The 21,027-nt window shown below is 45.2% G+C and overlaps 1 protein-coding gene across 5 annotated transcripts in view; it reads left to right on the top strand.

The window, feature by feature from the left end:
* The window catches only part of HRAS (HRas proto-oncogene, GTPase), a 74,592-nt gene that overhangs the window by 32,026 nt on the left and 21,539 nt on the right, over positions 1–21,027 (top strand). For 2 of the 5 annotated variants that reach the window (XM_077818195.1, XM_077818196.1), the window contains exons 2-3: positions 5,334–5,403; positions 15,822–15,969. The exons of 1 other annotated variant lie outside the window; for it this stretch is intronic. The gene's annotated coding sequence lies outside the window, so the exon portion shown is untranslated. The remainder of the gene's footprint in view (positions 1–5,333; positions 5,404–15,821; positions 15,970–21,027) is intronic. 2 more of the 5 variants (XM_077818197.1, XM_077818198.1) reach the window with 1 other exon arrangement.

Genomic DNA, 21,027 nt, shown 5'->3' with positions numbered 1-21,027 from the left:
AGCTGGCCTTGTAGCGAGAGATGGATTCTTTGCTCCGTCCAAGCACCATTTGAATCCCAGAACAAACTCCACAGTAGTAGAAGTCAGACTACTTTATGCTTCTGTAGCACCTTATATTAGAATATCTTGAAGAACTCAGCAGATGTTAATTGAGTCTCACAAGACCCTTGTGGTTGGCTATTTTTACAGATGGGGAAACAAAGAGGTTATGGGGTGAGATTTTCAAAAGCATTCTGCGTTGGCCTAACTCTGCTCTCCCCTAAATCTATGGTAAAACTCTCATTGACTACAGTGCAGGGTGGATAGATTTTTAAATCGGAGATTTAAATCACCAATTTTAATTATGATTTATATCAAGCCGGAAACCTTGATTTAAATAATTGATTTTAATCTTGTAATTTGTACTTTTACTTTTTAGTTATTTTACAAAGAGAGGTTGATTCTCAAAGGTAGGTATAATTTGGTGGTACTTTTTGTTAAGCAGGAGGGAATACACTGTATCAGTGGTTCTCAAACTTTTTTTTCGCGGACCACTTGAAAATTGCTGAGGGTCTCGGTGAACCACTTAATGCTCTTTCCAAATGTTGTTTGCACCGCTAGCTAACTATTGTAAAGTGCTTTGGATAAAAGCACTGTATAAAAAAACAAACTTAATAGTAAGTTTTTGTTCTACACAAAAAAGCACACAGCTCATATTTTAATATCCATAGTCTTACCTTTCTTATGCGATGGATGTGCCCTCTCTCTCTTGCCACAGCACCCACATTGGTGGGGCTGGGAAGGGGGGGGATCTCTCCCCAGCAGCTGCAGCCCTGGAGCTGCGGAAAGTCACCTCTTTCTCTGACTGCTGCAGCCCTGCGCGTGTCCCAAATTCCCCCTACTCCCTATTCCCCCCAAGGCCACCACCTCACCTTACATGTGCGTCTTCTCCAGGGTCCAGGCACCTAATTAGTGGAGCTGCGCCTGGACTACTTAAATGGGTGGCCCTTCATTCTCTTGTGTGTGGCTGCCCAGGTGTGCACCTTAGAGGGAACTGTCCGTGGACCACCTGAATGGAGCTCCCAGACCGCTGGTGGTCCACTGACCACAGTTTGAGAACCTCTGCACTATATCTATACACAGTTATTTAAGCAATTATATAGCTTAAGATAATTTTATTCAGATTCTTTTTAATTTTTATTATGTTAAAAATGGTGAATGATGCATTTTGTATTTAATAAGTTTATCTTTTTATTTGTGATTTTGTGTCCAAGCTGCATTTGGGGATAATTATACTGATTTCCTTTATAAAGTGCTTTGAGATCTATGGTTGAAAGTGCAATATAAGAGCAAGGTGGCATTATTATGTCATATTTGGATGGATATTGGAATTCAGTTTAAAAATGCAAAAATCAGCATTTTAAAATTGTTTTTTAGTAGTTAAAGAAATCTGCCTTAAATGTGCTGGATATATAAGGAAAAAATTATCCAAACATGTTTTGTATTTAAAACTGACTTATTAAACAAAAGTATTCCCTGTATTTAGTGAACTGTGTGCAACAAGAAAGGAGCAATACTGGTATCAAAGCGAGGAAAAAGGGACAACGTTCTTCAGAGGGCAGCCTCTAGTGTTGAGTTCAACACTTGGGAACTGGAGCGGGGGAAAAACCTGCTATGACTGCAGGTCATAAAAAAGACCCTATTAAGTTAATTATCTAGTCAATAAGCAATATATCCCTCACCATTTTCTGACTCACTAAAAATGTACAATTAATAAGAATCAAAACATTAAGCTGTATAATTGCTTCAATAAATGTATATAGTTATCATGTCCCCTCCGAGGTGGCAAAAAGATGTACCAAATTTAGCATAAAGGCTCTAGTTGTAAATCAACATGATTTACTGGTTATATCTGCTATTGAGAGTGTACCTTTTTTAAAGAAAACAACTAGGTACAAATGGAAAATTGATTTTAAATCAGATTATTTAAATTGAGGCTTTCCATTTGATTTAAATTATGATTTTAAATCAATGACTAGTTCACGGAATGAACTGAGCTAGTTGATCAACTGAAATGAAGAAAATATTCTCTGTACCTGCGGAAGAGGTTACTGCTGTCAAAAGCTGGTGTAGCACTTCTGCAGTCTCAGGTTCCCGGTGCTTAGCCAGTGACTTCCACCAGTCTGGTATTTTGAATTTCTTTAAAACTTTAGTAGAAAACATATACTGCTTGAATATTTTTCTTTAATTTAATTGAAATTATTTTAATAGATGATAGTAAATTTAGGCCTTAACATAGGTTGCCATAATTTCAAATTTAAATAATATTTAAATAATAAAAAATTAAATAGGTTAATTTATAAAAAGATTGATATAAATGAAAACAGATTTTTTTTATTTATTAATTGATTTTTATCCACCCTGCTTAGGTGAGCGCGTATTTAGACCAACACTGAGGGACTCCAAAAATCCAGTTGTTTGATTTACCCAGGGCTACAAAGTGAGGCTGTGGTATATCTGGGAACAGCACAATCTCCTGACTCCCAGTCTTCTGCCTTAACCCTAAACCCAGCCTTCCTTCCCCTTTTGATAAAACGCTTGCTGAGGGTGGCCTCTCAGTAGTGCACACACACACTGAGTCAGTGGGCTGCGTCCAGGACCAGTTAGCATTAATTGGCTTCCTGGGCAGTGCTCTGAGCAGCATGAGTATGGAGATTTAATTGCCTCCTGACCTCTAGAAATGGTCCCCCCAGTTGCTGCTGGCTGGCGTGGCAGTGGGGTGGAGCTTACACTGCTGCTGCTGTGCCTGTTTTGGAAGAGCCAGACAGAAGACTCAGGGATGTCAGTCTGGCACCTTTCACCAACACTAGCACTGTAGAGGTGACTGGAGCTTGTGGACTCTGATGTCCCTTCCAGGCACTCTTCCCCCGTATCTTCTACTCTGTACTCAGGAAGGAGACCCTTCAGTGCATCCCTGGGCTGTTCCAGACAGCTCCTCACCCATCTTTCCCTGCTTTACACTTAGTGATGGAGTAGCTGTCTTCTCTTCCCGTCCCAATCCCTGCATTCCGCGTTAATTCACAGCACCTGTCAGTGCAGGGCAAAGAGGCCAGCGTGAGCATGTGGGGGGTGAAAAAGGGATTTGTTTAGCAATCCCACTTGGCCTGTAAATCAGCAGTGTGCATGGGATCAGCTGCTACATAATAACTGATGCATATTCATGCTTGCTAGCTGCAGCAGAGTCATTCAGCTGGGGGATCCTTGTGTCCCTGTGTTGTTAATGTACCCCAATGGGAAGGAGGGAGGGAAAGGGGGGATCCCAGCGGCAGGTGCCTGACTGCTTGTCTTTATCTCCTCTCCCAGCTGCCCATCCTTCCTCAGCGTCCTGAGATGGGGGCACCATGGTTCGCTTGCTTTTCATCTGCATTTTCCTCAGCCTTTGAGCGCACTGAGGCTGATTTGGGACTCCGCAAGGGAAATTTTGTTGTTTGCGGCTCTAAATCACTCCTGTCATACTTCCATCCTTCCTTGCATCCCTGTTGAGCTCATAACCGAGGTGATGTACCAGCGACTAAATAAAAATAGACCGATCCACCTAGTTGGCTTAGAGTTGCTAAATGAGCATGGTGGTGTTAGTGTGGAAGGGATTTGATCATGTCAGTTAGATTACTTATTTTATTTATTTTTTTTTTTTTAAAAAAGAGGAGTCTATGAACGTATCTAGAATTTGACACAGAATATGAGAGCTGCCCCCTCGCATCTCTGCCAGTGCACTTGTTCCTGGTTTCCCCTATTGCCCCTCTGCCTACACATAAATCTGCATCATAATCCCGACCTGTAGCTCTCCCTGATATTCAATGCCTCTCCCACCATCAGCTCTGACAGCGCATCTCCAACCTCGGTTGTGTCAGTCCTGGGCCTCTCCTGAATGGAGAGGCTGCTGTGATGCCATTTTTTTTCCCTAGATGGCCCATTAGAGATTGAGATGAAACACCCCCCCCACACACACACACACACATACACACACTCATTTCCGCTTGTGGCCTGGCCCCGGAACTTGAACTGTGGTCTCCAGAGTGAAAAGCCTAGTGTACCTAAGAATATTTCCAGGTCTCCCGAATCCTACTCCAGTGCCCTATCCACTAGGCCACTTTGGTGTAAAAGAATGTGTAAGACCCTGTATTGTTGAGAGGGACACAGTTTACTTCCCAGTAATTCCTCCCACAGACTGCCACAGCCAGCAATCCCAGTTGCACTTCTTCAACTTTACTCCCACTTCCTCACCCAGTGGTACTCCACTATCTCTCTAGGTATTTGTATGGCCCTCATCACTGTAGTAGCTGAGCTTCTATAACACCCTTGTAGCAGGGGTTGCAAGTAACCAGATGTGGGTGCAAACAGTGTTACCCAATTTTGAGAGGCAGTGTGGCCCAGTGGATATGGGACTTAGAACACTAGTCCCAGCTCTGGCAACTGACCTGCTGTATGATGTTGGTTGGCAAGTCACTTCACCTGCTTGTCTCTTTCCCTTTCCATCCTTTCTCTAGTCTGTTTAGCCTGTAAGTTCTTCAAAGGAGGGACTACGTGTGGTGCCTTGCACAGATGGGTCTTCTTCTCAGTTGGGGCTTCTAGGAGCAGCTATAACACAAATAATTAATAATAATAAGGCTTGGAAGGATTAGTTTTTTATTGGTATATGTAGGTAAATAAAAAAAAATTTCCACTGATGAGCAAAGTAAGGAAAATGCTGTTGGAGAACTTATTAGTTAAAATCCACTGATTTAGACTTTTGAATGAGGCTGGTTACAAACGGACTAGCGAATGGATAGTAAAAACAGATATGGTTTGTTGCCTTAAGGGTAGTTATTTTATGTATTTTTGACATGTGATGTTGACAATTTGTGTTGCAGAGATTCAGAAAGTTAAAACATTCTAAATCATTACATCGGTCACTAAATAATTGTATGACCCCCGCCCCTCTATTTCCCATAGCTGTGAAAATTTAAAATGGATAAAAATATAAAAAAATTCTTAAAAACAAACATTAAAATTATCCATGAAAATTATTTTAAAAAGTAAAAATTGAATGCTGCCAAGCCTAATTATAAACTGTGTTAAGAGACTATTTGCCAGAAGCTGAGAATGAGCAACAGGGGGTGGATCACTTGATGATGACCTGTTCTGTTCATTCCCTCTGAAGCACCTGGCATTGGCGACTGTCAGAAGACAGGATACTGGGCTAGATGGGCTTTTGGTCTGACCCAGTATGACCGCTCTTCTGTTCTTAGTGGTACCCTCTCCACAAAACCAGACCTCATTGTTTTCTCTCACTCCTTCTCTATGTTCTTTCTCAGGGGGAATTGAGCCATCCCCGACAACGAGGGGACCACCACTTTCTACAGGGCCAGAGTGGCCATCAACAGGGTGAGTGGTGCATTGGGGGATGGGGGATGAAACCGTCTTCACACTGGGGGAAAGCGGTGTGCTGAGACACTCGCCTGAAATGCTTTTGGTTTGTTCCTGACCAGCCATCCCCTTCTTCCTCCCTCCTCAAGCTTCATCCCTATAGTTAGTTGTTTGGACCTTTCTGTCATGTTGGGAACAGAGGGATATGGTACATGCTACTTGAGTTGGTTTGCTCTTTAGGGGTAGAGCTGGTCAAAATGTATGGAAGAAAAAATTTTGCATCAAAAAGTGGCCTCTTGATCCATTTTTTAATCTAACATTTTCATGGAAAAACATTTTTATGATGTTTCACAAAAAATGTCATTTTAAAAAAAAAAAAGCGCTACTAAAATGGCTACCCAGACTGTTTGGCTGCAGAAACCCAGTTTCAATAACATTTTGGATAATGTTTTTCAACACAAATTTCAAAAATATCGTAAAAATTAAAAAAAGGTTCCATTTAAAATCTCTCTGTCAGAATGGCTGAGATGTTTTCCATGAAACTAATTTTTCTTTTTCTGACCCGCTCTCATTTACAAGTTCGAATGAAGAGAACGCAGATGGAAGTCTTTTCCGTCGAGACTGGATGCCTGTCTGGGAGATATGCTGTAGTCAAGTACAAGTTAATGTGCTCAATACAGGGGTAACTGGAGGAAATTTGTGGCCAGTGCTCATGTTCCCTCTAATTTTTGATGTCCATGTGTAGAATTAATTTTATGTGCACCAATATGGAGGTGATGTGATGTAGGGGGTGGGGCCGAGGGGTTCGGCGTGTGGGAGGGGGCTCAGGGCTGGGACAGAGGGTTGGGGTGTGAGGGCTCTGGCTGGGGGTGCAGGCTCTGGGGTGGGGCCCGGCATGAGGGGTTTGGGGTGCAGGCTGCCCTGGGGTTGCGGCGAAGAGAGAGGGACACCCCCAGCCCTCTCTCGCCGCAGCAGCCTGGGGCCGGGGAGAAGCACCTCTCCCTGCCTGCGTGACCTTTGATAGCCGCTGCGTGGCCACGCAACTTAGAGGGAATTTAGGCCAGTGCTATACAGGGGTCAGATTAGCTGATTATAATGGTGCCTTCTGACCTTTTAAATCTGTTTGTCACAGTTCTTATTGAAAACCCTATCCCAACCGTTATTGAAACTGAGTTTTCACACCTGAAAAGGTTTTCAATAATGCTTTTAATCCCACCCCCAAAACACTCCGTGTTCAGTTGTGAACCCAGCAGTCATAGGGGTTCTCTGGCTGAAGAAGCCAGAAAGCAACCTCTCAACCCCTGATTTAGCCATTTAACAAATCTGTGCTGTAATACCTAGTGGCACGTTTCCTGGTGATGCATTTCGTGGCATGTAGAATGGACGGCTGGCTGCTGAGTATGGAGCTCAGTTTTTATTCTCTGATCCTGCAGGAACACTCTACAGTCATCCCAGAACAATCTGCAATCTTTCCGTGCAGATGCTTGTTCTTTGCCCCTAGGTTGGCTGTGTATTGCTGCTCTGTTTGATGCCTATTAGCTCAGGTTAGAAGATGACCTAAATCCTTCTGCAGTAAAAGCCTGCATGAATGGGAGCTCGCTGTTTATGTTAACCTCCCCCAGCCTGAAAATCAGTTTGCTTATTGAAATATCTCCATCTTCTCTGCAGTCTGCCACGTGCCAGCTGGTGGCTCTTTGTGGAATCACTTGAGAGCTGCAGGGACTGTGCCCTGGCTTGTCACTCAGGTGGGATATGCCCCAGTGTGTGGTTTCAGGGTAGATTGTGAGTGCAGATGCCTGAAGTGCGAGTATTAATGCAATTGTTCTGGAACCTCTTCCTTCAACACATGCACGGTGCGGATATCTCAGATGTGCTGTCTGACCTACACAAAGCAGGTGAAATACTGTCTGTTTTGGTTAAGTCCTGTTAGTTGCTTCAGCTTCTGTGTACAGGTCAGTTCAGTTCCCTCTTCAGCTCTTGTTGCCACACCATACTGGTGTGTTAGTGTGCCCATGCCCTGCCTGCTTGTAACATCCACCCTCATTCCCCTTATGACGCTGCTGTGATTTGATTGGAATAATTGGACAGCAGGGCCCCTTCTGGGAGCCAGCCTTACGTTCCAGCTCCGTGATTTGCTTTCCCATTAGAAGTGTCTCGGGGCGGGGGGAGCTCCTCCGCTACAGGGAGGCTGTCAGCTCCGATGAGAGGAACACAAAGACCCAGTATAAAACAAACGGTCGTTCCAGCCAGAACCTATAAATGGGGCCTTTCACCAAGCAGTTGTTGGGGCAAACTGTGCTCGCAGCATGGCCTAGTGGTTAGGACACAGAGTCGGGAGACCTGGATTACATTCGAAGCTCTGCCGCTGACTTGCTGTATGATGTTAAGGGAGACGGTTGGCTGCTCTGCCTCGATTTGCCCGTCTTTACGGGGTGGGGGAAGGATGGAATTGCCATACTGACAGTGGCCAGCACCAGAGGAAGATGTAAGAAACACAACAGGGGACAGTTTTGGAATAACCTCCTTCAAGGAGGATGTTTCTTCTCAACCTCCATCAGTTAGTGTTTGGCTTCTGCCTTGAAGCAGGAGAATTTATGTCCCTGTTAACACTGATACCTGCTGTAACTGCAGATGTTCTGATGAGCCAGATAAATGTCTGCTCACATTTTATATTCTGTTCTGTTCAGAAAGGGCTAAAAAGTGATTAATCGGTATTTAATAAACAGGCACTCACTTGTTATAGATTGTTACCAAGTCCAAGAGGTTAATAGCCTGCTTATAACCATAGCTTACAATAATCTACAATATCTTATAGCAGTGTGCTTATAATCTTCTGTGACATGCCACTCATGTCTGTAACATGCTTAGAGCATCTACAAACCACTTGCTACATAAGAGCTAAATGTTATTATTTATTATTAACCAATTTATAAATGGAACCTTAATAGTAAGTATAATTAAAAGTCTAATCCTCTCTTGAATTTTCCTAAACTCTTGGCCTCAGTGGCTGTGTGAAATGAGTAATTCATAGTAGGTTTTTCACTCCATGCATCTGAAGAAGTGGGTTTTTTACCCATGAAAGCTTATGCCCAAATAAATCTGTTAGTCTTTAAGGTGCCACCAGACTTCTCTTTGTTTTTGTGGATACAGACTAACATGGCTACCCCCTAATACTTAATTCATTAGTGTTCTCAAAGTGCTTTGAGATCCTCAGACAGAAGTAGCTACTCTTTGGGCATGTAAAGTATTGTTAAGCGTTGTAGTTGGGAGAAGGAGCTATTGTTCTGAGTCGTCTGCTTGGCCCTGATGGGCAGAAAGGGCAGGCAAAAACTGAGAGGGTGTTGAAGCTCCTTCCTGTAGCCTGGATCTGAGCAGTGAGAACTTTCTCTCCTCCTCCTCATATGATGCAGCAACAGAACCCTTAGGACTTATCTACACAGGAAAGTTCCCCCCCGCATTCAATTTAAGAGGTGAATTTAAACCTCATTTAGAGTTATGCTGTGACTTAAAGCAGTGCGAAAGGGGAGATTCTTATTTTGCTTTAAACAAGGTTTTTCAGTTTATTTTAAATTTTTTTAAACTGGTTTTAAATAAACTGCTATAAGAGTGTCCACAAAGGGGATTGCATTGGTTTAACTTAATTGGTTTTAAAACAGATTGAATTTAAACTGGTGCAACTTTCTTGTAAAGACAGGGCCTTAGAGAGGAAGAGCTGTAGTCCGAGCGATATCCCCATTTTAGATGGACTGCAGCCCCTACTGCTGACTTAGCCTTTCAGAACCTTGCAAGCCACCCCTTGCTGACAACCTGCCCAATCCTCAGTACCTTAGAGACACCCATTCCTTCTCTGCATCCCATCGCTTCCTTCATTCCCTTCCACAAATACCCAGCATGTTATTATTGCTAATTCCACTCCGTCTTAGTTCTTTACATCTGTAAGTCTCAAGGCACTTTACAAAAGAGGGTATGTAGCATTGCCTCCATTTTAGAGATGGGGGAAACTGAGACACAGGGAGCTGAAGGGCCTTGCCTAAGGTCAGATGGCAGGTCATTAGCAGAGCTAGGTCTCCTGAGTTCTAGACCAGTGCCCTATCCACTGGACCATACTACCTCCTATTTCCCCAGCTTGTCTCATGGCTCCTATGCCTAAGCCGCCAGCCACCTCAAATACCATAATCGAGGCACCCATGAACACATCATTCTTTCTTGTGGGCAGAGCCAAGTAATAATGAACAGGACACCATTGTAAACAAGGTGCATCTCTTCCCTGGAGGAGCAGTTGCTGCCACAAATCATAACTGACGGTGCTCGTTGGAAGGTTGAAATACACGTGTGTCCTGCAGGGAGGAAAGTGCCACATTCTGAGTCTTTGGTTATTTTAAATGGTTAGTCCTGCCTCTGCGCCAGTGTTCCTAGAGAATGATGTTGGCTGTCTCCCACGTGGTTGAGATGTTAAGCCATTGTGTTTGCTTTCAGGAAAGGGGAGTGTTTGTCAGCTGTGGGGCTTCTCCCTAGCAATTCAGCAAACTGATGAATACCCTTTCCCCACTCTGTGCCCAGCCCTTCCCCCCAACTTTGGTTTTGACTCTTCAATCCTTTTCCCGCTTTGCTGGCAGCTAGACCTTCAGGGAGGGAGTTCCATTTTGGCTCTAGATGTTACTTAACGACCAGCTGTTTGCCTGGCTTATTGGTGAGACCAACCCTCTGCAGAAAACACAGTGGGCCAGCCTTCTTTGATTCAGGACATGGGGATGGAGGGACTTGGACACAGGTCCCTCTGTGACTTTGGTGCATTCCTCACTGACCCCATCAGAGTCACAAGTGGGGCCCTGAGACATGGATGTCTCGATTTGTGGGAGGAAAACATTGATTACCTAGACGAATCTTGCATTTCTTTAAAAGTCATGTATAGGTGTTGCTGGACAGGATTTGACCATTGGGCCAATTAGTCCAGTATCCCACTGAGGAGAACAAACCCTGCATTGCACCTGGCCTATTGAACAATGCTGCAGGTGGAGAGGGGAAAAGGCTTTCTGCCCTGCTACAGGAATATTTCATAGACAATGACTAGATCCATGCACCTTTCTGTCCCACTCGTAGGTATGAATATGCTGAAGGAAATAAAGAACAGATCACGTGTAACTCTGTGGAGGATGCAAAAGAAAGATAGGAAGAATAATAAGAGGCCAGTGTTGCTCCATTAGGAGCTGTTTAAGGAGCTGAAAATCAAACAAGAATCCTACAAAAAAGTGGTAACCTGGACAAATTGCTGAGGAGGAGTCTAAAAGAATAGCACAGGCACATAGGGATGAAATCAGAAAGGCTAAGGCACAAAATGAGTTATATCTAGCAAGGGACTGAAAAGGCAATAAGCAGAGATTCTATAAATACATTAGGAGCAAGAGAAAGATGACAAAATATAGGTCCCCTACTTAGTGGAAAATGAGATCTAATAACTGATGACATCAAGAAGGCTGAGGTGTTTAATGCCTATTTTGCTTAAGTCTTCACTAAAAAGTTAGTGGTGACCAATACTTAACACAATTAATATTAACAAGGGGGAAGGAATGCTAGGCAAAATAGGGGAAGAACAGGTTGAAGAATATTTAGAAAAGTTAGATGTATTTAAGTCACGAGTGCCTGATGAAGTTCACCCTGGGGTACTTAAGGAAATAGCTGAAGCAATCTTGGAATTGTTAGCATTTACCTTTGAGAACTCATGGAGGATACGTGAGATCTCAGTGGACTGGAGAAGGGCAAACATAGTTCCTATCTTTAGAAAGGGGAACAAAGAGGACCCACGGGAACTGTAGACCAGTCAGTTTAACTTCAATACCTGGAAAGATACAGGAACAAATTATTAAACAATCATTTTGTAGGCACCTAGAGGATAATAGGGTAATAGGTGATAGCCAATATGGATTTGTCAAGAACAAATTTTGCCAAATCAACCCAATTTCCTGCTTTGACAGGGTTACTGGCTAGTGGATGGGGGAAGCAGTAGATGTAATACCTCTTGACTTTTAATAAGGTTTTTGACACAGTCTCACGTGACCTTCTCACAAGTAAACTAAGGAAATGTGGTCTAGGTCAGTGGCTTGCAACCTTTCCAGACTGCTGTACCCCTTTCAGGAGTTTGATTTGTCTTGCGTACCTCCAAGTTTCACCTCACTTAAAAACTACTTGCTTACAAAATCAGACACAAAAATACAAAAGTGTTATGGCACACTGTTACTGAAACACTGCTGACTTTCTCATTTTTACCACAGAATTATAAAGTAAATCAATTGGAATATAAATATTGTACTTGCATTTCAGTGTATAGCATGTAGAGCTGTATAAACAAGTCATCGATGAAATTTTAGTTTGTATTGACTTCACTAGTGCTTTTTATGTAGCCTGTTGTAAAACTAGGCAAGTATCTAGATGAGTTGATGTACCCCCAGGAAGACCTCTGTGTACCCCCATGGGTATGCGTACCCTTGTTGAAAACCACTGGTCTAGGTGAAATTATTATAATCTAGAATGAGTGCCCAACTGGTTGAAAGGCTGTACTCCAAAGAGTAGTCTTGGTCCTCTGTCAAATAAGGAGGACATAGCTAGTGGGGTCTGTCCTGGACCTGGTACTAGTTGATATTTTCATTAATACCTTGGCTAATGGAGCGAGAAGAATGTTTGTTTATAAAATGGGTGGATGACACCAAGTTAGCAGGAGTTGCTAGCACTTTGGAGGCCAGGATTAGAATTCAAAACAAGCTTGATAAATTGGAGAATTGGTATGAAATCAACAAGATGAAATTCAGTAAAGAAAAGTGCAGAGTACTACACCTAGGAAGGAAAAATCGAATGCACAACTACAAAATGGGGAATAGATGGCTAGGTGATAGTACTTCTGAAAAAGGATCTGGATCACAAATGCAATGAGTCAACAATGTGATGCAGCTAAGAAATAGGTTAATAATCTGAGGTGTATTAATATTCTGAGGTGTATTAACAGGAGTGTTGTATGTAAGACACGGGGTAATTGTTCCACTCTACTCAGCACTGGTGAGGCTTCAGCTGGAGTAGTGTCCGGTTCTGGGCACCACACTTTCAGGGAGAGGTGGACAAGTTGGAGAGAATCCAAAGGAGATCAACAAAAGTGATTAAAGGTTTAGAAAACCTGACCTATGAGGAAAGGTTTAAAAAAACAAACAAACAACTGGGCATGTATTATCCTGAGAAAAGAAGAGTGAGGTGAGGACCTGGTATGTTGTCTTTATAACCACCCTTAACATAACAGAAGATGATCAATTTTTTCTCCATGTCCGCTGAAGGTAGGACATGAAGCAATGGGCTTAATCTGCAGCAAGGGAGACTTAGGTTAGATATTAGGAAAAACTTTCTAACTATCAGGGTAGTTAAGCTCTGGAATAGGCTTCCAGGGGAGGTTGTGGAATCCCCATCATTGGAGGTTTGTAAGAGCAGGTTGGACAAACACCTGTCAGGGATGGTCTAGGTTTACTTGGTCCTGCATCAGCACAAAGGGATGGACTAGATGACTCCGCCAGTCCCTTCCAGCCCTTCAGGTCTATGATTCTGTGCTCTCCTGAGTATATTTAGAATCTAGCAAAACAATAGTTGGTATTGCTGTCTTGCCTAGAGGCCCCAACTGAGATTGGTGCTGTATATATGTGTAAGTCAGAGACAGTCCCTGGAGAGCTCAGGTTTGAACAGACAAGACAAAGGGACAGGGAAGGGGAAAGTGACTTGCCCAAGGTCACCCAGCAGCTCGGTGGCAGAGCTGGAAATAGTACCCAGGTCTGCTGATTGCTTTATGCTCTCTGACTGGCACTGTGCCTTGTAGTGAGGCCTTCTGAAGTTGTGGCTCTGGCTGACCCAGTCTGTGTGGGATGGCTGGGCTAGCTGGATATCTCCCCAATGGAGTCTTCCCTATGCTCTGGGTACTGATTCAGTGATTCCCAGCCACTGGTAGTTTGGCCTGGGTTTGTGACTCCCTCCCTTAATGATCAGCCCCTTGGCTGGGCCTTGGTGCATGGTCTCTGCCCACCCCCTGTTCAGCTGTGCACTTTCTATTCCACATTGGAGCCTGGTCTGGAGCAGGCCAAGTCCCATAGGTGGGGGGAGGGGGTACATGCATTTGAATGGGGGTGGAGGGCACAGCCAGGGTCTGATAAAATGGAATGGTTGCCTGCGTGATAGGCAGATGAAGGGTTAAAGGGGAAAGCTCTCTGCATGCCTTCCCCAACATAATCCTCTGATTTGGAAGAAGAGCGCAGGCTGGGTAAGCCTACCCCAGGTCTGGGGCAGAGAGCTCCATTCTCATGGCCCCTGTGCGTGGCTGGCAGATGTTTCTTGTTTCCTGAAGCTGTGCTGCTCGTACTGCCTGGGAAACCCACAGAGCGGGGGAGGATCTGCGGGCTACTGGACTGGGAGCGGCTGCTGCCAGGCGGAAGCGCTTAGTTAGGTTTTCCTAGACAGCTCTGAATGGGAGCCAGCAGTCCTCACGCTACGGGAGAAAATCCACGAGGTCAGGAAATCCAGCAGCAGCTCCAGATCCGTGCTAGGGCGGTCTGCTTGGCATTACTAATCCCAGCCGTTCTTTCCACCTCTTCCCCCCCCCGCAAACGATAACCTCCAATGGCTTTTGACTCGGTATCTTGCTTGGCTTCTGATGTACATCATTTGGCATCATTGTGAGGTATCTGCATGCAGGATGTTAGTTCGGTGACGAGGGCAGAGGGGGTGACTGTAGTTCGAGTCAGTCTCGCTGAACGAGCACCTGGGCTCTGGCTTTTCCGGCTCTGCCATGTGTGTGCCACGGCATCCAGCATGGAACAGAGAAGTGGAGATGTTAGTGGTTTTTTTCCTATTTCTCTTTGCTTTAAAGTCACCCCTGTTTGAGAGCTACGAACTCCTCCTCTCTTCCGCTTCCAGAGATTATTTGTTTTAGGCCAGAAGGGACCCCTGTGACCAACTAGTCTGAGCTCCTGCAGAACAGGCCCTAGAATTTTCCATCCCGTGAGTCCTGCACCGAGGGCAGGAACGAGTGGTAACTGTTACCACTCGAGCAAGTGACTGCTTTCCTTCCCTGCCCCCCCCCCCTTTTTTTTTTGACAGCCAAGAAGCCTTCTCCAAAATGACACGTCTTCGCAGGCAGGCCTCATCTGGTGCTGGGGTCTCGGTGGGCGCCCAGGGGCGGGCGGGCTAGCTAGCTAGCAGTCTGTAAGCTGTGCACACACCGGCTAGTCCGCCCACGGTATAGCTGCAGTCTCTGTGGGTAGATCTGCTGTTACATACAGCATGAGCACTGCAGCACCATGTGCGCTTACTAGACATAGGGCAAGAGGGGGATAAACAGAAACTGCCCATCCCTAAAGAAATGTGGCTGCCAGCAGCACTCCATAAAACCCAGCATGCTGTGGCCTATAGGCCTGCTGTAACCTCTGGCAGCTGCAGGACAGTGCCTTCTGCTGCTTAATAATTAATGGGAAAGTCCCCCATCTGCTTTGTGAACAGAAGAACTTGGGTACTATAATAGCAAAACTGTTTTAGTCCTCCTTGCTCCACTCCAACCCCCCAGAGAGTTCCCCTCCCAGAGGGTTGTGAGCTATCTGGAAGCCCTCAGCACCGCAGCTTGTACTGGTAAACATGACCTGCGGAAGGGGAAAATATCTTGGGCTTCTGTCTTTTTTTCCTTATGGCGATTGAGGCCCTCTGAAAGGTTTTATTAAAAAGGAGCCTGCTTATTTCATCCCTTGAGAAACCCAGGTCATGTGGACCCTGGAAGACTCCATGGCAATTGGAAGGCTAATTAGATGATGACCTCACTGGAGAAGAGACTGAAAGCTGAGCAGAGAAGGGATTTTTATGCCTTGTCAGTATCAGGCTCTTGCTCTGATTGCAGTGATGAGTGGCCTGAAAATGATGTAGCTGCACTGGGGAAAACCCAATGTGTCAGACTCCATTTGCATCTCGTGCTTTCCTTGTGTAAAGCTTAGGGTTTGCACTACTGCACCTACATCGGTGACTGCCAGAGCACTCGTGATTGGAACTGGGGCAAATTCCCAATGTCAACAAGGCCTCAGTCACTGATTAAAAAATTATTTGGTTTTTAACACCTTTATTTCCAATGTTGTATAAACTATTTGGAGAAAAGATGTCTCTGTTAAAGAGTCAATTAAGTCAATTAAACAATACACAACCTCTGAGAGGCCCAGAAATTCCTCCAATTTTACCAGCCTCAACACACCTGATATTTTTAAAGTAAAAATCAAGCAGAAATCTTGGTTTTGTGTTTTAAATTACTTTTCAGGCTTTCTCCAAGTGAGCTGTAGCTCACGAAAGCTTATGCTCTAATAAATTGGTTAGTCTCTAAGGTGCCACAAGTACTCCTTTTCTTTTTAAAAGCCCACTGTTTGACATATGCGTTGCAGGTGGTTTTTAATGGACCAGTAAGGAAAGGTGTCTGTCCAACTGGTTTCTGGAATTTGGAAGGTGCCCAGGAGGAGACTACACCAGGTGCCAGCACCTCTGCTGCTCTCACTTGAACACAGAAGTTGGCACAGAGCACACCAGTGCCTGGTATGTATATGTACTGTTAGCAGTCTGAATAAATATGATTGGATCGGTGTGTAAACCGATGGTGTGCCACATAAGGGAAGATCACAGTTGAACTGAAGGGGTATTCTAGAAGATGTCTACACACATTTGCAAACAACTCAGCTCCATGTGTGGACACTCGTTTTTGATTTGAGTGGCTAGATTAAACTGAAATAAGCGTGTCCACACAGCTTTTTGCACGAGTTCAGCTAAACTGGTTTAAAGTAATGCCTTTAGATAAGCACATGCCACTCTGTGTGTAGATAAGCCCTTGGAGCACATTTTATATTACAACTGATTAATACTGGGGGAGGGTCCTCAAAATCCAGTCACCTCTTTATTGGGGGATTATTGAAAAGAGTTAGATCGTAATTTTAGTATTAGAATTTGGTATGTAGCTACCTGCCACCCAGCAATATGTAATATGCATGGCTGGCACCATGGAAATCTCTCCTCCCCTCTTGTGCCATTCCTATGGCTGTTAGTAGTGTTCGTATTCCCTTGTAAATAATCCATCATGACAGCCTCATGTTTGGTTCTGCAGTGTTTGTAAGTACTTCTCCCTTCCTGATGCCACTGGGAAGCCATTTTCCAAGGCTGTGGTGGCAGATGGCTCTTTTCCGTTGCAAATGGCCCCAAAATTGGAAATGATCTACTCAGTACACCTCAGACTTTTTACCCCACCCTTTCTGCATGCACAGCAGGGATCATGTCAAAAGTGGGAACTTGTTCTAGACTGACTCCCTGTGCCACTAACCTACAGCACGTATAGCTCGTTAGCATGCAAATGTCCAAGCCAAAGCGTCAGTCCTCTTGCTCCCATCACATATGTGATAGGCTGTTGTCTGCCTAGGAGACAAGCGGGCATTTGTTTGACTTCCCGTTGCATACTGACATGGGGCCACGTTGGGCCCTCACCATGTCAGTCTGGAATGAGTGTGCACTGGCTTCAGTCAAGTTACTGGTGTGAATCTGGAGTGCAACAGAGAGCAGGATTTGACCATGGAATATTCATCTTCTGCCCACAATTTTCCCATACCACTTGTGCTGTGTTCTTCCCAACTTCCTGCAAAAGGGGTGCATTTAGGATGAAGACTGTTGGATGACTTTGGGAGAGGGAGGCTTCCTTGAATGTTGATTTAATATTCCTTGAATAGTCTGTAAGCTTGCATCAGAAGCTGGGCACGTAGCCTGCAACACCATCCCCTTTCCAGCTTCTCCAAACACTCTTGTAACCCTTTATAAACATCAGGTTGCATCCGCATCCTAAGGAAAATCCTAAGGGGACCTTAACTGCAGTGTCACAGAAATGCTGCTGTAAGAAGCAACCTGTCTGCACCCCAGGCAGTCTATGCTGGCATGTCTAGAACCAAGAATAAAGCCTGGAGCAGTCAGAAATGGACTTATTCACCCACATCCACCAGATCAAATTTTGTGTTACTGGCTGACTGTTAGAAAGGCCAGCCTCTTAAACTTAAATTGTAAGCTCTTTTGCGCAGGGACCATTTTGTGGCGTGTGTGTGTACACAGCATCTAGCACAATGGGGCTCTATCCCTGACTGAAGACATTGCAGATTAATAATAATGGGACATTGCCACATTCCTCCTGCTTTAAAGTTTAAAAAAAAATTTAGCATTTAGTTCTCAGTGGCAATGATCTCTTCTGCTCACCTGATTTCTTAAATCAAATGCCTCACTGTGACGTGGGCTGTAATTATTGGGCTGTTTGTCAAGTGGGAAGCTGATCTTCAGGAGACTGTATGGACTGTGTAAGTGACCTAGTCATTCAGCAGAACCAACTGAGAATTGCCACCCAAAAGTGGGAGAGGGGAAGGAAGGGAGGGAATCTCTAGCTGAAACCTTCTTTAACTTCTGGAGTAGAGCTGTCTTCAGTCTTTTCTGCACTTACCTCATGATTCTGCTGCAAAGTGGGGGCCGCTGCACCTCTGATCTAGCAGACGTGCAGTTAGGCAGGGGTGTGCACACCTTTAAATTTTCCTTTGTTTGCATTGAGCGCTAGCTTCAGAGTGGCAGTTACATCCCTGACCCTACTGTAGTCAGCTGCATTGGGATAACCAGCGTGGTTTGTACCGGTGTGGTCTGAGTATGCAACAGGGTGTTCTTAAAACTAGCTTTTGTCACTGAACCTCCTCTATAATGCCCTAGAGCAACTGGTCTAGCTGCACTCTAAAGAAGTATTAAGTATTATGCCCACCGTGCCAGCACCATCAGCAAACAAGCAAGTAGTGTGGCTGCTGTGACGGCTAGTCAGCGAGGAGGATCCGAGGGGACTACTTTGGGCACTAACGAGGAGACAACCTTTCCTTCTCCTCCAGTTACTGAGACAGCATCTGATGAAAGGGCTTGTGTTAGAGAGGTTTGTGTCTTGCTGTTCAAAGCTTTAGTGTTTGAAGTGTTAAGTCTGAGTGTTTGGTCTAGTTTATACTGGAAAATGTTTACTGCTATCACTATACCAATATAGCTATAATGGCAAACCCTCCTAGTGGAGGCGCGGCTTATACTGGCAAAAAATGGCTGTTTCTGGTATAGGTCTTACCAGTACCCTGAATGAAATGAACTACACAGGCAAAAGCATTTTTTGCCATCATAACCGTGTCTACAATAGGGTTTTTATTTGTCTAAAAATGTTGTTTAAAAAAAATTGCATCTCTAACCAACATTACTATACTTCCAAAAGTTTTAAATGTAGACATGGCCTTCCTCTTAGTGTTTGTTCACTGCCTAAAAGCCCACAGCCTTTCCAAGGGACGTTCTTTTGCAACATACAGTGCTGGTTACAATCTTCACTTGGCATCATTGCTAACCCTGACTGTTCAAAAACTCAAGTCTAAGCCCCCAGAAATCATGAGATTCACTTAAAAAAAATCTTGATTTAAAATGTATGTTAATTTGCCTTTTGGATTTTGAGCCCCTAGAGTACCTGTTTTTCAAACCTTTCTCTGCAACCATGAGTGCGAGACACTTGCTTTTCTTCTTTCTTTTTAAATGAAAGCTGAGATTCTTAATTAATCATGTGACTCCAGGAGCTGGGATTTTAAGAAAAGCACCAAATATTTAATTTGCAATAAAATTGCCAGAGTTGGGAACACTGCTGTGAAGCTATTGACTTGGCACCATGATACAAAGTATAATGTATGTGGGTGAATCTTCCTCTGCTAGGTCCCTGATTTCTGCAACAGATGGGAAATTCCTCAGCTATTTCACTTAAATTTTTAAAAACTGTTTCCACTGACTTAAATATGAAAATAAGTATCAGTGCAGTAATCCCCAAGTTATTTAATTTGATCCTAAATTCAATTTATTGTACATTGTCCCTATATTTTAAGTTTTCGGTAGACCAGTGGTTCTCAAACTTCATTGTACTGCGACCTACTTCTGACAACAAAAATTACTACATGACCCCAGTGCCCTCTGTCACTCTAGATTTTTAGAGTCTAGAATCAGGGCTGGCATTAGGGGGAGGTAAGCAGGGCAATTGCCTGAGGCCCCACATCACAGGGGCCCCTGCAAAGCTAAGTTATTCAGGCTTTGGATTCAGCCCTGGGCAGCGGGGAGTCTAATGCCGGCCCTGGTGACCCCATTAAAACAAACTTGTGACCCACAGTTCGAGAACCACGGCTCTAGATTTTTATATTGGGAGAGCCTGGGGGTGGGGAGTGGGAGTAGAAGTGAAATAGCGAAAGGTGTTACAGTTCAGGACCAAAGAGCTTTGGCAAAGCTGCAAGGGAGCTTTCCTTTTGTCTTCTCTACATGTGCTTTGAAGGAAAGGATTCAGTCCAACGTCACCGCCTGGTAACCAGGGTTTGGGTGATTGTCAGTGGGATTCCAGCCCGGGTGGTAATTAGTTTCCTCTTGGCTTCTCAATGGTGTAGGTGAAAGACTGTCACCTGTGTCTTGGTTGGGTTGGCACAAACCTGGTTCTTATTCTAATAGGTTTAAAGCAGTGGTCACCATCCGGTCGATCGCGATCTCTGGCGTGGCTGCTGCTAAGGCTTGCTCCCTGCCTGCCCCGGCCCCACGCCACTCCCAGAAGCCGCCAGCACGCCCCAGGGGTCTCCCTCTGTGCGCTGCCCCTCTCTGCAAGCACTGCCCCTGCAGCTCCCATTGGCTGGGAATGGGGATCTGTGTCCAATAGGAGCTGCAGGGACAGTGCTTGCAGAGAGGGGCCGTGCGTGGGACATGTGCTGCCTGCCCCCCTGCAAGGGTGCGTTGCCCCCTTCTGGGAGCAGTTTGGGGCCGGGGTAGCCAGGAAACCTACCTTAGTGGCAGCCACACTGCACCGCCGACTGGGAGCCGCTGCACGTAATTGCTGCCCAGCAGGAGGCCGCACCCCAGCCCTGAGCCCCCTCATGGAGCCAGCACCCTGAACCCCCTCCTGTGCCCCAGCCCTGACCCCCTCTCAGAGCCAGCACCTTGTATCCCCTCCTACACCCCTGCCCCAACCCAGAGCCCCCTCCTGCACCCAGACTCCCTCCCAGAGCCCACACCCTCTCCTTCACCCTAACTCTGCCCCAGCCTGGAGCCCCCTCCTGCACCCAAAATCCCTCCTAGAGCTTGCACCCTTCACCTCCTACTGCACCTCAAACCCTTGCCCCAGGCTCAGCCCAGAGCCTGCACCCCTTTCTGAAACCCAACCCCCTATCCCAGCCTGGGATGACAGGGATGTGTGTGGAGTGAGTGGGGTGGGGCTTTGGGGAAGGGGAGGGGCCTCAGGGAAGGGGCGGGATAGATCCTGGGTTGCCCTTAAATTCAAAAAGTGATCTTGGGCGTAAAAAGGTTGGAGACCACTGGTATAAAGTTTGCTCGATGCAAATGTCACTCTGTTCTCAACAGTGGCAAAGTCCTCCTCCTGTGATGTGACGCATAGATCACTGGTTCGTATGTAAAATGCCTATATTGCTCTGTATGGGCTGGTCATTGGTATCTATGTTGAAGAGGATTGGTGCTGACACACTGCCCCATGGGAGGCCATTTTGTCATCTCCTGTGGCTCTTTCGTTTCTGGCACAGTTCTATGTGC

Source organism: Eretmochelys imbricata, chromosome 6 (assembly GCF_965152235.1).
Source record: "Eretmochelys imbricata isolate rEreImb1 chromosome 6, rEreImb1.hap1, whole genome shotgun sequence".
NCBI classification, from domain to species: domain Eukaryota; kingdom Metazoa; phylum Chordata; order Testudines; family Cheloniidae; genus Eretmochelys; species Eretmochelys imbricata.
Note: the sequence above shows the minus strand (reverse complement) of the source record. Positions and strands in the feature narration are given on the sequence as shown.